This window comes from Fulmarus glacialis, unplaced genomic scaffold (assembly GCF_000690835.1).
Source record: "Fulmarus glacialis isolate BGI_N327 unplaced genomic scaffold, ASM69083v1 scaffold10900, whole genome shotgun sequence".
In the NCBI taxonomy this organism is placed as follows: domain Eukaryota; kingdom Metazoa; phylum Chordata; class Aves; order Procellariiformes; family Procellariidae; genus Fulmarus; species Fulmarus glacialis.
In genome coordinates this window covers 26,017-27,038 of record NW_009189667.1, presented here as the reverse complement: position 1 = coordinate 27,038, position 1,022 = coordinate 26,017, and the positions used below count along the sequence as shown (strand labels likewise).

General features: G+C 55.6%; 1 protein-coding gene across 1 annotated transcript in view; it reads right to left on the bottom strand.

Moving 5' to 3' along the window:
• LYPD6 (LY6/PLAUR domain containing 6) overlaps positions 1-1,022 on the bottom strand; it is a 10,043-nt gene that overhangs the window by 8,738 nt on the left and 283 nt on the right. The gene's annotated exons all lie outside the window — the stretch shown is intronic.

Genomic DNA, 1,022 nt, shown 5'->3' with positions numbered 1-1,022 from the left:
CTGAGCAGCAGCACCCACGCCGGCGTGGGCTGCGAGGCCATCGCTGGGCGAAGCCGTACTCATGCGGCGGCCGAAAAACCTCACCTGGGCAATAGCAGAGAACGGGGGTGAGCAGAGCAAACCCACGAAGAGCCCCCGGCCACCACCTCGGCCCCCAACAACCCAACCTCACCAAAACCGTGATGCTCCCATCACCCTTCAGCTGCCCTCCCGCAGGGGCAGGCAGCAAGGTCCTTCCTTTGGCTCGGCTTCAGTGACACCCCTGGCACCGCCTGGGAAAAGGACTCGGGCAAACCCTCTCCCAGCCAGAGAGCTGCAAACAGGGGCCGAGGGGGAGGGCAGTCGGGTTTGTCACCATTTGCAATTTAACCGGTCGGCGACTCAGTAGGATGTTGATAAAGTCATCGGAGACCGCACGACAACAGGATTTAACTGCTTCTTTTAGAGAATACTGGAAAATTGCAGAATTAGACCAGGAAGAAAGGAAAGAGGGTAGCTGGAGACCTGTCGGGATGCCCGGGGGAGCAGTGGTGGGTCTCCCACGCCCACACTCCAACACAGGCTCACACCCTTCTAAAATGCAAACCAGAAGCTCCACATTACTTTCCACATATCCCAGGAAAGGCGAGGAGCTCCAGCTGCCGCAGGTTGTCTCTAACTTCAGCTGGCTGCTGTTAGAAACATAAAGCGATTATTGCATTTTCCTCATCTACGCCCCAAAGGGTCTTATTCCCTCTGTGACCAATGGTGCACAGTATTTTTCCCACGTCCCTGAATGAAGGGAACTAATTTAAGCAGAAACAAATACCGCTGCGGTACCACTCGTGAAGCCATCCCAAAACCAGCAGCTTTCAGGACCATCCCAATCCCTGCGCCCAGGCTGTGGGGAGCCCTCCAGGAACAGGCGACGCTAATGCATCGTTAAATACACAGCTCATACTATTACAATTCCTTAAAACGATGAAAACGTTCCTCGGAAACCAAGCGGGACAGGAAAACCCCGAGAGGACGCGGCGGCCGAG